General features: G+C 45.2%; 1 protein-coding gene across 1 annotated transcript in view; it reads left to right on the top strand.

The window, feature by feature from the left end:
- The window catches only part of LOC140386629 (protein CASP-like), a 1,158,102-nt gene that overhangs the window by 889,102 nt on the left and 254,183 nt on the right, over nucleotides 1–14,817 (top strand). The window lies entirely within an intron of this gene.

Below are 14,817 nucleotides of genomic sequence, written 5' to 3' on the forward strand. Positions count from 1 at the left end.
AGTCTAATGGGGCAGCACGATAGCACAGTGCTGAGCATAGTTGCTTCACAGCTCCAGGGTCCCAGGTTCGATTCCGGCTTGGGTCACTGTCTGTGTGGAGTCTGCACATCCTCCCCGTGTCTGCATGGGTTTCCTCCAGGTGCTCCAGTTTCCTCCCACAGCCCAAAGATGTGCAGGTTAGGTGGATTGGCCATGATAAATTGCTCTTAGTGTCCCAAAAGGTTGGGTGGGGTTACGGGGATAGGGTGGAGGGCTTAAGCCAAGAGCCGGTGCAGACTTGATGGGCCCAATGGCCTTCTTCTGCACTGTAAATTCTTTGATTCTAATCAGATATCTTGGCCCTAATCTTTGGAACTCTTTAAATCCCCCGCCTTGCTTTCTCGTCTCACTTTCAAAGGTTTTCTCAAAACAGAGGTTGAGTATCTCTCTTAGTACATAAGATTGAATCTAAAACATAATTCCTGTATCACCATAATGTACAATGTATGAATTATGCCTCTTTTTTATTTAAAAATATCTCGACATGTAGGTCAAATCAAAATCTACTGGAGGATGTGACTTATACTTTAGAATTTATTTTTTTAAATATAAATTTAGAGTACCCATTTAATTTTTTCCAATTAAGGGGCAATTTAGCGTGGCCAATCTACTTATCCTGCACATCTTTGGGTTGTGGGGGCGAAACCCACGCAAACATTGGGAGAGTGTGCAAACTCCACACGGACAGAGCCGGGATCGAATCTGGGACCTCAGTGCAGCAGTGCTATACTTTAGATTTTATAATATATAACGGACTGTTCAATCCTATATTTAAGCACTCAATCCATTGAGTCACCATTAGCACATTGAAACCTGTTAATCCACCAGGATTTACTATTTGCAGTTGCATTTGTAGATTTTTGTTTAGTCTTGTGCTATTTCATATCATTTACTTGTGGAGCAAGGATAGATTTTGCTGCAAATTGTCCAGTTTTCTGTTATTTATTAGTTATCTTTCTCTGTATCAGCAACTCCAATAAAAATCCAGCCCTCAGGAAACTTCTGTAGGATGGTGAAACCACCAGCTTTTAAGTGTTGTCAATACAAAGCAAAAATAATTATAGTCAATGACACTACCATCAAATGAGATTTCAAATTATATTTTGTGTCAATTTCACTTCTAATGACTCCATATAATTACAAGTAGGGCATTCAGTCACTCCTGAGCTTGGTCTGAATATGTGCTTGAATACTGTTGAATTGTTTGATTCTGAGATTCAAAACCCTATTTTCCACAATGCAGTTCCAAAGATTGAGGTTACTACACTCTGTATCGTAGATCTTTTATGTACACATTAATTTGCCTCTCACAATATCCATATCTCCAGAGAGACAAAAGAGACGTACCTCTTCATTAATTAACCTGAGGTCCGATACTCCAGCCCGCAATCTATTGTATAGCAAATGATGGGTAGGAACATTTTAATACTTGTACATGGAACCTGGTGTTGTATATTACACTAAGCCAAACATAATGTGGCAACAACATGCAACCTATTTTGTTAGGAATGCGGCCTTTTGGTGTGCATAGAAAACAGTATTAAAACACTCATTCAAACAGCAATGTATCCGTTGTAAGGTCACATGTAATGGTTTGCGCAGTCAGGGATGGTGGGAGAGGGGGGCTGCTTGTGAGCGTTTTACTGGCTTTCTTGTTTAATTAGCAATAGCATGAAAGACGTTTCAGTGCCATTTAAACGGCTGCCTTCCTACTTATAGTACATGAGTGAGCAGTACTGCTCCTTTCAAATCCATTTGCTAAGACAATAAGAAGAAAAACCTTGCATTCACAGAGCACTTTTCACAACTTCAAAATACCCTAAAGCATTTCAGGCCCAAAGTACTTTTAAAATGTGACAATTTAGGAAAAATAATCATTTATTATTCAGATTTACTCTTCACCTTGGTATGAATGGTATTTGGAATACAGGAATAGCAGTCTACGTGTTGGTGATTGGTACATATATCCTGCAGTATCTATCTGCTTCTTCATAGAATTTACAGTGCAGAAGGAGGCCATTCGGCCCATCGAGTCTGCACCGGCTTTTGGAAAGGAAAGAGCACCCTACCCAAGTTCAGCACCTCCACCCTATCCCCATAACCCAACACTAAAGGCAATTTTGGACACTAAGGGCAATTTATCATGACCAATCCACCTAACCCGCACATCTTTGGACTGTGGGAGGAAACCGGAGCACCCGGAGGAAACCCACGCACACACGGGGAGGATGTGCAGACTCCGCACAGACAGTGACCCAAGCCAGAATCGAACCTGGGACCCTGGAGCTGTGAAGCAATTGTGCTATCCACAATGCTACCGTGCTGCCCACGTGCTATTGTAGACCATACTGCAGGAGCTTTGTAGCTACCGTGCAATTGTAGACCATACTGCAGGAGCTTTTTTCATTCATTGTCTCTCAAACTTGTCAGATTTCCCAGTGAGGATGCTAACCAGATGCTTTGCTAACAGACACCCACTTTATTGCTCTTCTTACAACACAGGTGCAGCACAAGAATCTTACTTTCCAACCTCTCTCAGCAGATGTTAAGAAATTAACATGTTTGTGTCTATGTTCTATCATTGCCTATATCATAATGCGTTATTGCCTTGCCTTGATTTCCTTGCTGCATGCCTGCTTGTCAGAGTAAGCGCAGAAGGAGAAAATAGGACATTTTTCTATTGTACATAAGATATATGAAGCAGTTAAAGTTCATGAGTCTACCAATCCAAAGTTTAGCACTTCCCCCTCATGAATTGTTCTGAAAGGAACATGAAGGTGGAACCTATCAAAGGGGACCCGTAACTGGCTGAGATTACTCCACACGTCCTGAAGACATCATGCAGACTTTGGTTAAATAACACTAAATTATTAGAAATTCTGAAGTTTCTCTCCACACAAACTCATATTGTACCCAGACTCTTTCCACACACATTCCCATTGTACCCAGACTCTCTCCACATAAACTCCCATTGTACCCAGACTAATAATAATTGTAATAATCGCTTATTGTCACAAGCAGGTTCAATTAAGTTACTGTGAAATTAGCCTCGTCGCCACATTCCGGTACCTGTTTGGGGAGGCTGGTACGGGGAGTCTGGTTGGTACGGCCAGACTCTCTCCAACACACACTCCCATTGTACCCAGATTCTCTCCAACACACACAGTCCTGTTGGACCCAGACTATCTCCACACACACACTCCCGTTGTTCCCAGCCTCTCAGCACACGCACTCGAGTTCTACCCAGTCTCTCTCCACACACGCTCCTGTTCTACCCAGACTCTCTCCAACACACACTCCCATTGTTCCCAGACTCTCTCCACACACACTCCCATTGTAGCCAGACTCTCCCCACACACACTCCCACTGTACCCAGACTCTCTCCACACACACAGACTCACATTGTACCCAGACTCTCTCCACGCACACTCCCATTATAGCGAGACTCTCTCCACACACACTTCCAATGTACCCAGATTCTCTCCACACACACACCCATTGTACCCACACTCTCTCCACACACACTCTTGTTCTACCCAGACTCCCTCCACACACACTCATTGTACCCAGACTCTCTCTAACACACACTCCCGTTGTACCCAGACTCTCTCCACACTCACTCCCATTGTACCCAGACTCTCTCCACACTCACTCCCATTGTATCCAGACTGTCTCCACACACACTTCCAGTTTACCCAGACTCTCACTAACACACGCACTCACATTGTACCCAGACTCTCGCCACACACACTCCCAATGTACCCAGACTCTCACCACACATACCCCCATTGTACCACACTCTCTCCACAAACACTCTTGTTCTACCCAGACTCTCTCCACACACTCCCATTGTACTCACAGTCTCTCCACACACACTCCCATTGTACCCAGACTCGCTCCACACACACTCATTGTACCCAGACTCTCTCTAACACACACTCCTGTTGTACCCAGACTCTCTCCACACTCACTCCCATTGTACCCAGACTCTCTCCACACTCACTCCCATTGTATCCAGACTGTCTCCACACACACTCCCAGTTTACCCAGACTCTCACTAACACACGCACTCACATTGTACCCAGACTCCCTCCACACACACTCATTGTACCCAGACTCTCTCTAACACACACTCCCGTTGTACCCAGACTCTCTCCACACGCACACCCATTGTTCCCAGACTCTCTCCACACACCCCCGCGAGGTGCCCAGACTCTCTCCACACACACTCACGTTGGACCCAGAATCTCTCCAACACACACACTCACATTGTACCCAGACTCTCTCCAACACACAAACTCACATTGTCCCCAGACTCTCTCAACACACACTCATTGTACCCAGACTATCACTAACACACGCACTCCCATTGTACCCAGACTCTCTCTAACACACGCACTCACATTGTACCCAGACTCTCAGCACACAAACTCGCGTTCTACCCAGACTGTCTCCACACACACTCCTGTTCTACCCAGAATCCCTACACACATTCCCGTTGTACCCAGACTCTCTCCAACACACGCACTCACACTGTACCCAGACTCTCTCCACACACACTCCCATTGGACCCAGACACTCCCTCCACACACACTCCCATTGTACCCAGACTCCCTCCACACACACTCCCATTGTACCCAGACTCTCGCCACACACACTCCCATTGTACCCAGACTCCCTCCACAGACACACTCACATTGTACCCAGAGTCTCTCCAACACATTCACTCCTGTTGGACCGAGACTGTCTCCACACACACTCCTGTTCTACCCACACTCCACACACACTCCCATTGTACCCAGGCTCTCTCTAACACACACACTCCCATTGTACCCACACTCCACACACTCCCATTGTACCCAGGCTCTCTCTAACACACACACTCCCATTGTACCCAGACTCCCTCTAACACACACACTCCCATTATACCCACACTCCCCACACTCCCATTGTACCCAGACTCTCTCTAACACACACACTCCCATTGTACCCAGACTCTCTCTAACACACGCACTCACATTGTACCCAGACTCTCTCTAACACAAGCACTCACATTGTACCCACACTCCACACACTCCCATTGTACCCAGGCTCTCTCTAACACACACACTCCCATTGTACCCAGACTCTCTCTAACACACACACTCCCATTGTACCCAGACTCTCTCTAACACACGCACTCACACTGTACCCAGACTCTCTCTAACACAAGCACTCACATTGTACCCAGACTCCACACACTCCCATTGTACCCAGGCTCTCTCTAACACACACACTCCCATTGTACCCAGACTCTCTCTAACACACACACTCCCATTGTACCCAGACTCTCTCTAACACACGCACTCACACTGTACCCAGACTCTCTCTAACACAAGCACTCACATTGTACCCAGACTCTCTCTAACACAAGCACTCACATTGTACCCAGACTCTCTCTAACACACGCACTCACATTCTACACAGACTCTCTCTAACACACGCACTCACATTGTACCCACACTCCACACACACTCCCATTGTACCCAGACTCCCTCCACACACACTCCCACTGTATCCAGACTCTCTCCACACACACTCCCACTATATCCAGACTCTCTCCACACACACTTACATTGTATCCAGACTCTCTCCACACACACTTACATTGTATCCAGACTCTCTCCACACACACTCCCATTGTACCCAGACTCTCTCCACACACACTCCCATTGTACCCAGACTCCCTCCACATACACTCCCATTGTATCCAGACTCTCTCCACACACACTCCCATTGTACCCAGACTCCCTCCACGCACACTCCCATTGTACCCAGACTCCCTCCACACACACTCCCATTGTACCCAGACTCTCTCCACACACACTCCCATTGTACCCAGACTCCCTCCACGCACACTCCCATTGTATCCAGACTCTCTCCACGCACACTCCCATTGTACCCAGACTCCCTCCACACACACTCCCATTGTACCCAGACTCTCTCCACACACACTCCCATTGTACCCAGACTCCCTCCACGCACACTCCCATTGTACCCAGACTCCCTCCACACACACTCCCACTGTATCCAGACTCCCTCCCCATACACTGCCATTGTACCCAGACTCCCTCCACACACACTCCCACTGTATCCAGACTCTCTCCACACACACTCCCATTGTACCCAGACTCCCTCCACACACACTCCCATTGTACCCAAACTCTCTCCACACACACTCCCATTGTACCCAGACTCTCTCCACGCACACTCCCACTGTATCCAGACTCTCTCCACGCACACTCCCATTGTACCCAGACTCTCTCCACACACACTCCCATTGTACCCAGACTCCCTCCACACACACACACTCCTGTTTTACCCAGACTCTCTCTAACACACGCACTCCCATTGTACCCAGACTCTCTCTAACACACGCAATCACATTGTACCCGGACTACCAGCACACACACTCCCATTTGACCCAGACTCTCTCCACCACACACACTCCCATTGTACCCAGACTCTCTCAACCACACGCACTCCCATTGTACCCAGATTCTCTCCAACACACACTCCCATAGTACACCGACTCTCAGCACACACACTCCCATAGTACACCGATTCTCAGCACACACACTCCCATAATACACCGACTCTCACCACACACACACCCATAATACACCGACTCTCACCACACACACACCCATAATACACCGACTCTCACCACACACACTCCCATAATACACCGACTCTCACCACACACACACCCATAATACACCGACTCTCACCACACACACTCCCATAATACACCGACTCTCACCACACACACACCCATAATACACCGACTCTCACCACACACACACCCAAAATACACCAACTCTCACCACACACACTCCCATAATACACCGACTCTCACCACACACACACCCATAATACACCGATTCTCAGCACACACACTCCCATAATACACCGACTCTCACCACACACACACCCATAATACACCGACTCTCACCACACACACACCCATAATACACCGACTCTCACCACACACACACCCATAATACACCGACTCTCACCACACACACACCCATAATACACCGACTCTCACCACACACACACCCATAATACACCGACTCTCACCACACACACTCCCATAATACACCGATTCTCAGCACACACACTCCCATAATACACCGACTCTCACCACACACACACCCATAATACACCGACTCTCACCACACACACACCCATAATACACCGACTCTCACCACACACACTCCCATAATACACCGACTCTAACCACACACACTCCCATAATACAACGACTCTAACCACACACACTCCCATAATACACCGACTCTAACCACACACACTCCCACAATACACCGACTCTCACCACACACACTCCCATAATACACCGACTCTTACCACACACACACCCATAATACACCGACTCTAACCACACACACTCCCATAATACACCGACTCTCACCACACACACTCCCATAATACACCGACTCTCACCACACACACACCCATAATACACCGACTCTCACCACACACACTCCCATAATACACCGACTCTCACCACACACACACCCATAATACACCGACTCTCACCACACACACTCCCATAATACACCGACTCTCACCACACACACACCCATAATACAACGACTCTAACCACACACACACCCATAATACACCGACTCTCACCACACACACACCCATAATACACCGACTCTCACCACATACACACCCATAATACACCGACTCACCACGCACACTCCCATAATACACCGACTCTCACCACACACACTCCCATAATACACCGACTCTCACCACACACACTCCCATAATACACCGACTCTCACCACACACACACCCATAATACACCGACTCTCACCACACACTCCCATAATACACCGACTCTCACCACATACACACCCATAATACACCGACTCTCACCACACACACTCCCATAATACACCGACTCTCACCACACACACTCCCATAATACACCGACTCTCACCACACACACTCCCATAATACACCGACTCTCACCACACACACTCCCATAATACAGCGACTCTCACCACACACACACCCATAATACACCGACTCTCACCACACACACTCCGATAATACACCGACGCTCACCACACACATTCCCATAATACACCGACTCTCACCACACACACTCGCTTAATACAGCGACTCTCAACACACACACTCCCATAATACACCGACTCTCACCAAGCTCACACTTATTGCACCCAGACTCTCACCACACACACTCTGTAGGTAGGGTGCTCTTTCAGCAGGTCAGTGCACACTTGATGGGCCAAATGGCCTCCTTCTGCTCAGTAGGAATTCTATGGTTCTAAAGGCATTTGCCCTCTCTGCAAAACTGTCCTCTCCTCAGTTCAGCTGCCTTTCCCTGGCTAGCCAGAGTTAAACCTGCACACAATCCTAAATAAGGAGCTGCCAGCCTCATTAGAACACCTAAATTGCCAGCCACCTCCTTGAAGTGTGTTAGCTACCTCCCTCTAGTCCTGCCTCAATTAAACCCCAGAGTGGATGGCACCTGTATTTGGATGCTAAACTTCATGCCTAATGTTTGGTGAAATTAAATTAGTCCATCACTGGTCCTATGCTGGAACAGATTTGGCAGCCTTTAGGAGCTTAATAACGAAGCAGTATTGGACCTCTTAATGATGGTTCAGTGACTGGAGCGCCACGGTTCTGTAGATTGTCTCTAGTTGTGCCCAGAAAACTCACCCAGTGATCCTGTCAAGCCACACTGATTAACAGATGGCAAAACAATTCGTCCAGAATTCAACTCCACCTTTTGGGCAGTTGAAATTTGAGAGGGAGCTCTTGCTCGTTAAATGTCTAGGTACCAGAAATATTATAATAATCTTTATCCGTGTCACAAATAGGCTTACATGAAGATACTGTGAAAAGCCCCTAGTCGCCACACTGTGGCACCTGCTCGGGTACACCGAGGGAGAATTCATAATATCCAATTCACCTAACAGCACGTCTTTCGAGACTTGTGGGAGGAAACCAGAGCATCCGGTGGAAACCCACGCAGACACAGGGAGAACGTTCAGACTCCGCACAAGACAGTGACCCAGGCCGGGAATCGAATCCGGTTCACTGATGCTGTGAAGCAACAGTGCTAGCCACTGTGCTACAGTGCCACCCTATTTGTGTAGATAGCTTGGAAAACATGAACTTTTGATTTGCACTGATAACATTTAAGGACTATGATAGATTTATCATAAGCCCACAAAACCCAAACCAAAGGAAGACCACAGTGTAACATCTGATAAAGATGGTAACTGAGAGGATGTGTGTGGGGTATGTGTGTGGGGTATGAGGGTACATGTGTGTGGGGCTGAGTGTTTAAGGGTTCTCCCTGTTTGTTCCTGTTTATTCCCTTATTATCCCTTTCTTTTATTTAAAAAAAAAAGGGCAGCACGGTAGCCTTGTGGGCAGCACGGTAGCCTTGTGGATAGCACAATTGCTTCACAGCTCCAGGGTCCCAGGTTCGATTCTGGCTTGGGTCACTTTCTGTGCGGAGTCTGCACATCCTCCCCGTGTGTGCGTGGGTTTCCTCCGGGTGCTCCGGTTTCCTCCCACAGTCCAAAGATGTGCGGGTTAGGTGGATTGGCCATGATAAATTGCCCTTAGTGTCCAAAATTGCCCTTAGTGTTGGGTGGGGTTACTGGGTTATGGGGATAGGGTGGCGGTGTTGACCTTGGGTAGGGTGCTCTTTCTAAGAGCCGGTGCAGACTCGATGGGCTGAATGGCCTCCTTCTGCACTGTAAATTCTATGATTCTATGATCTGTCCTCAGTGTAGTCCACTTTCTATGTGAATTCCTTCAAACATTTTCTTGGCAGGACATTGTCTGGCATTGGCAAACTATGCTCATTTCTAAACAACAAACTCCAAATCCCAGGACGTTACTTCCACCTCTACCTGTTGTTCTCTGTCTTCTGCATGTAGGTGGACTGCATCGTAATTTGTGTGCAATATTAGTTTGATTGTATGACAACTGTTTTTGGTACAGTGAATGCAAGGAACATAGGAATGAAAACTGTCAGTCATTGCTGCAAAGTTACTCGCGTAGAACGCGAATGGGCAAAATATCCTCCTTTCATTTGAAACTGAAGTTTGTTGAGATGAATCTGTGGGTCATTTAATTGTTTGATGATGAAGCGGGGTTAGTAAAATTGTGGGGAAGCTATAACCTTTTTTATTTGATGTTTGACTTTGTTTTATTCTGCAGTGAATCGAAAGTGAGAAATTGTCCCTTATTAAAGGCAGTTGGTGCTTCCCATGGTGCACTACCTACAGCCCAACGACAAGACCTCTGCTCTGCTTTATTTTCAATCATGAGCCTTTCAAAGTTACTTTCTTTAATTAATTCAAGTCTTAATAATAAGAGTCACGTAAAGACCTGCACCTTCATATGCCTGTTTTGTTCAAGTCATTGAATAAAAAGGTTTGTTCTGCTAGTCACAAAGTGGAGCTTTGTTTGCTGAAAGTGGACAGAAGTTCCTTCATCCTATTTCGAAAATGTAATGTCTCTGAATTTCAGGATTATCGTTTTAGGTGATCAGCATGTAGAACTGACAAGTGAAAATATTAATGATTAAATATCTCTTTATGGTTTAAAATTTTAAATGGACATAAAGTTAGCCATGAGCCAAATATGTGATCGAAGGGTAAGGGTGTTCCATCAAGGTCTGCTGTGAATGTTCTATTACCCAGTCTGTATACCGTGTTCAAGAATTCTCTGAATTATTGTATTTTGTAGCATGCTTACATGTGTGTTGATTCAGACACAAAGTTAATTCATTTTAATCATGGAAATGACTATATCGCATTTTGTTAACTGAGGTGAGATTCATTTTTCTTTTCATGACTCAGTATCTGTATAATAATTTCATATTCCCCCCTTTCCAAATTTAGTTTCTTCAATGATATCAATTTTTGTTATATTCTAATATTTCGAAGATATTAAGATTGAGGAATCATTTTATGTTATTTTCCTTATTCTTTCTAATGAATTAAGTGAGGAAAATTGGGATCTAGAAATAAAAATGGAAAAAGCTGGGTAAACGCTGACGGCGTCTGTTGAGTGAGAAACAGAGTTAATGTTTCGAGTCTAAATGATTTCTACAAAACTTCTGTCAACTTAAAACATGAACTCTGTTCCGCTCCACAGATGCTGTCAGATCTGCTGAGTTTATCCAGCATTTTCTGTTTTTATTTCAGATTTCCAGCATCTGCAGTATTTAGCTTTTATTTCAGACATGAAAATGTCAGTTTGCTTTTCGATCTAGCCAATAAAGGTGCCTCAGGAAAGGTTACCGCACAAGATAAGAAGCTATTGTGTTGGAGGTGATATCTTGGCACAGATAGAGGACTGATTAAACAACCAGAAATGGAGAATTGGAATAATTGCGTTATTTTTCAGGATGGCAAACTATAACTAGTGGAGTATCAGGGGTATCAATACTGGGGCCTCACTATTTACAAGCTATATTAGTGACTTGGATGTTGGGACTGAGTGTATTGTAACCAAATTTGCTGACAATATGAAGGTAGGAAAGAAAGCAAGTTGTAGGGAAGATACAAAGAGTCTGCAAAGAAATGTTGATAATTTCAGTGAGTAGGCAAACATTTTGCAAATAGAGTATAATGTGGGAAAATGTGAAGTTGTCCACTTTGGCAGGAAGAATAGAAAAGCAGAATATTATTTAAATGGAGGGAGTCTATGCTACAGAGGGATTTGGGAGTCCTTGTTGATCACAAAAAGTAAAAATGCAGGTACAGCAGGTAATTTGGGTAAGACCATAAGATATAGGAGCACAATTAGGCCACTCGGCTCATCGCGTCTGCTCCGCCATTCAATCATGGCTGATATTTTTTTCATCCCCATTCTCCTGCCTTCTCCCATAACCCCTGATACCCTTATTAATCAAGAACCTATCCATCACTGTCTTAAAGACACTCCGTGATTTGGCCTCCACAGTCTTCTGCGGCAAAGAGTTCCACAGATTCACCACCCTCTGGCTGAAGAAATTCCTCCTCATCTCTGTTTTAAAGGATCGTCCCTTTAGTCTGAGATAGTGTCCTCTGATTCTAGTTTTTCCTGCAAGTGGAAACATCCTCTCCACATCCACTCTATCCAGGCCTCGCAGTATCCTGTAAGTTTCAATAAGATCCCCTTCATCCTTCTAAACTCCAACGAGTGCAGACCCAGAGTCCTTAACTGTTCCTCATACAATAAGCTGTTCATTCCAGGGATCATTCATGTGAACCTCCTCTGGACCCTTTCCAAGGCCAGCACAACCTTCCTTAGATATGGGGTCCAAAACTGCTCAATACTCCAAATGGGGGTCTGACCAGAACCTTATACAGCTTCAGAAGTACATTGCTGGTCTTGTATTCTAGCCCTCTTGACATGAATGTAAACATTGCATTTGCCTTCTTAACTGCCGACTGACCCTGCACATTAATCATACCTCTTCATTCACCTGAGGAAGGAGCAGCACTCCGAAAGCTAGTGACATCGAAACAAACCTGTTGGACTTTAACCTGGTGTTGTAAGACCTCGTACTGTGCTCACCCCAGTCCAACGGCGGCATCTCCACATCATTAATCTTAAGAGAATCATTAACAAGGACTCCCAAGTCCTTTTGTGCTTCTGATTTCCTACGCATTTCCCCATTTAGAAAATAGTCTATGCCTAAATTTCTCCTTCCAAAGTGCATAACCTCACACATTTCCACATTGTATTTCATTTACCACTTCATTGCCCACTCTCCAAGCTTGTCCAAGTCCTTCTGCAGTCCCCTTGCTTCCTCAATACTATCTGTCCCTCTACAGATCTTTGTATCATCTGCAAACTTAGCAACAGTGCCTTCAGTTCTTTCTTCCAGATCATTAATGCATATTGTGAAAAGTTGTGGTCCCAGCACAGAACCCTGAGGCACACAGTCACCGGCTACCATCCTGAAAAAGACCCCTTTATTCCCACTCTCTGCCTTCTGCCAGTCAGCCAATCCTTTATCCTTGCCAGGATCTTACCCTGAACACCATGGGTTCATAACTTATTTAACAATCTCCTATGCGGCACCTTGTCAAAGGCCTTCTGGAAATCAAAATATATCAGGTCCACTGGCTCTCATTTGTCTAACTTCCTTGTTACCTCCTCAAAGAACTCTAACAGATTTGTCAGACATGATCTCCCTTTGACAAGGGGTAGCAACCGGAATGTTGGCCTTTATGGCAAGGGAGATGGAGTATATAACTAGACAAGGCAAGACCATATCCAGAGTCCTGTGTACAGTTTTTGTCTCCTTACTTGCGGAGGGTTCTTCTTGCATTGGAAGCAGTTTGGAGAAGGGTCCCTCAGCTGATTCCTGGATGAAGGGGTTTGTCTAACGATAGAAGATTGTGCCAATACTCATTGAAGTTTAGAGAAATGAGCGGTGATCTTATTTCACCAAATAAGACTGAGGCGACTTGACAAGGTAGATGCTGGGAGGTTGTTTCTTCCCGTGGGGGAATCTTGAACTAAGGGATGTAGTGGGGCAGCACGGTAGCCTTGTGGATAGCACAATTGCTTCACAGCTCCAGGGTCCCAGGTTCGATTCCGGCTTGGGTCACTGTGCGGAGCCTGCACATCCTCCCCGTGTGTGCGTGGGTTTCCTCCGGGTGCTCCGGTTTCCTCCCACAGTCCAAAGATGTGCAGGCTAGGTGGATTGGCCATGATAAATTGCCCTTAGTGTCCAAAATTGCCCATAGTGTTGGGTGGGGTTACTGGGTTATGGGGATGGGGTGGAGGTGTTGACCTTGGGTAGGGTGCTCTTTCCAAGAGCCGGTGAAGACTCGATGGGCCGAATGGCCTCCTTCTGCACTGTAAATTCTATGAAAATAAGGGATCCCCATTTAATGAGGAGGTGAGGAATTCCTTCTGAGAGGGTTACTGGTGTCTGCAGTAATCTTTGCCAGTAATCAGTGGAGGCTGGATCTTTGAATATATTCAAGGCAGAGTTAGACAAATTTTTAATTGACAAGGGAGTTGAGGGTTACGGAGAGCAGGCAAGAATGTGGAATTGAGGCTATAATCCGATCAGCCATGATCTTATTGAATTGATGAGCCAAATGGCCTCCTCCTACTGTTCCTTATGAAAGGCAGGGTTGAACAAGGTAACTGCAAATCACATATAACTGCTTGTAAGATTTTGTATTCCAGAAATATATTGAATTAAAAATTGTATTATTTAATCAATCAAACAGTCGCATTAGGAAAAGCAAGCATTGCATCACAGCAATCTAAGTCTGGAAAATTCTATTATGAATTATTAAATATCTCCACTAAAAGAGAGAAGTGCAAATTTTTGTTTGATCTGTGCAGATATTAATACATAATTAATTCCAGACTAAGGTAAGGAAATACGTAGCGAAGAAAGAAACTCTAAAATTAACTGACCTTTTTTAACTTTTTAAATACTTAATGGCTTTTGAAAAAACTTGAAGCAAGGAAGCCGAATTATGAATACCATGAGGTAGAATGTAGTCACTTGTTCACACGCTGTTGGCTGCTGTAGTTGAATTGGTGGATAAATGATGCACTGGTTTTCCTGTTAGATGTGGGCACTGTGTGCACCTTATTCAGTTTTCAAACTTACATTGGTATCTTTCTCCTTTCTGAAATAAAAGGGATATGGCTTCCATTTCATTACTAATCTAATAGTAAAGTTGATATACT

The sequence above is a fragment of the Scyliorhinus torazame genome, chromosome 12, assembly GCF_047496885.1.
Source record: "Scyliorhinus torazame isolate Kashiwa2021f chromosome 12, sScyTor2.1, whole genome shotgun sequence".
In the NCBI taxonomy this organism is placed as follows: Eukaryota; Metazoa; Chordata; class Chondrichthyes; order Carcharhiniformes; family Scyliorhinidae; genus Scyliorhinus; species Scyliorhinus torazame.